The sequence below is a fragment of the Phytophthora infestans genome, genomic scaffold (genome assembly GCF_000142945.1).
Source record: "Phytophthora infestans T30-4 supercont1.137 genomic scaffold, whole genome shotgun sequence".
NCBI classification, from domain to species: Eukaryota; Oomycota; class Peronosporomycetes; order Peronosporales; family Peronosporaceae; genus Phytophthora; species Phytophthora infestans.
The window spans coordinates 105,857-107,864 of NW_003303622.1; positions in this window are offsets into that span (position 1 = coordinate 105,857).

A 2,008-nucleotide genomic window follows, 5' to 3' on the forward strand; every position below is an offset into this window, starting at 1 on the left:
AGTCACACGGCAATTTTTTTTAGTAAACGTGTATATATCTTGATTAAACTATTGACGTCGCTGTCTCTGTTCTAGAAATTGAGAGTATGCGTTCGAGGCTTGTAGTAGTCGAGTGTTAAAAAGAAATGAAATCCGAAAGTGAGTTTTATTGAGTTAGTGGTTCTTGTATTGCTTTGCTAGCACCTTTCTACTTTCCTTCGTAGTCCTCCTAATCACGTGTAAATCCATACACAAAAGATGCATTTCGTCGGCAACGCCTATACTCGTCATAGGCGTTGGCGACGAAAATCACATGAGTTTTGTATGTGGACTGGATATGCACAAATCCGACCCTGGCATCAACCATGCCAATCATTTGGGATCAGCCAATCAGATAGCTCCATTCGATCCACTTCAACTTATGACCCCTCAGGGCACACGCTTGCCACGCGAAGTGCAATCACAACACTAGATACTCTGTATCCCTCGAGTCGCACGACAGCTTTTGAGTAAACATGAATATTTCTTGAACAAACTATTGCCGCCGTTGTTTCTGTTCTAGATACTCTGTATTAGCACCGGTCACCAGGGCAACAAAGTAAAAGCAGATAACAACCTCAGCAGAGCCCACCGAACCAACAGAGTAGAGTCACACGGCAATTTTTTTTAGTAAACGTGTATATATCTTGATTAAACTATTGACGTCGCTGTCTCTGTTCTAGAAATTGAGAGTATGCGTTCGAGGCTTGTAGTAGTCGAGTGCTAAAAAGAAATGAAATCCGAAAGTGAGTTTTATTGAGTTAGTGGTTCTTGTATTACTTTGCTAGCTCCTTTCTACTTTCCTTCGTAGTCCTCCTAATCACGTGTAAATCCATACACAAAAGATGCATTTCGTCGGCAACGCCTATACTCGTCATAGGCGTTGGCGACGAAAATCACTTATGTTTTGTATGTGGACTGGATATGCACAAATCCGACCCTGGCATTAACCATGCCAATCATTTGGGATCAGCCAATCAGATAGCTCCATTCGACCCACTTCAACTTATGACCTCTCAGGGCACGCGCTTGCCACGCGAAGTGCAATCACAACACTAGATACTCCGTATCCCTCGAGTCGCACGACAACTTTTTGAGTAAACATGAATATTTCTTGAACAAACTATTGCCGCCGTTGTTTCTGCTCTAGATACTCTGTATTAGCCCCGGTCACCAGCCAACAAAGTAAAAACAGATAACAACCTCAGCAGAGCCCACCGAACCAACAGAGTAGAGTCACACGGCAAAATTTTTTAGTAAACGTGTATATATCTTGATTAAACTATTGACGTCGCTGTCTCTGTTCTAGAAATTGAGAGTATGCGTTCGAGGCTTGTAGTAGTCGAGTGTTAAGAAGAAATGAAATCCGAAAGTGAGTTTTATTGAGTTAGTGACTCTGTATCCCTCGAGTCGCACGACAACTTTTTGAGTAAACATGAATATTTCTTGAACAAACTATTGCCGCCGTTGTTTCTGCTCTAGATACTCTGTATTAACACCGGTCACCAGGGCAACAAAGTAAAAGCAGATAACAACCTCAGCAGAGCCCACCGAACCAACAGAGTAGAGTCACACGGCAATTTTTTTTAGTAAACGTGTATATATCTTGATTAAACTATTGACGTCGCTGTCTCTGTTCTAGAAATTGAGAGTATGCGTTCGAGGCTTGTAGTAGTCGAGTGTTAAGAAGAAATGAAATCCGAAAGTGAGTTTTATTGAGTTAGTGGTTCTTGTATTACTTTGCTAGCTCCTTTCTACTTTCCTTCGTAGTCCTCCTAATCACGTGTAAATCCATACACAAAAGATGCATTTCGTCCGCAACGCCTATACTCGTTATAGGCGTTGGCGGACGAACATCACCTATGTCTTTGTATGTGGACTGGGAATATGCACAAAATCCGACCTCTGGGCATTTAACCATGGTCAATCATTTGGGCATCAATTTAATCATATAAGCTTCACTTCCGACCTAATCTCACTTTATGGACTC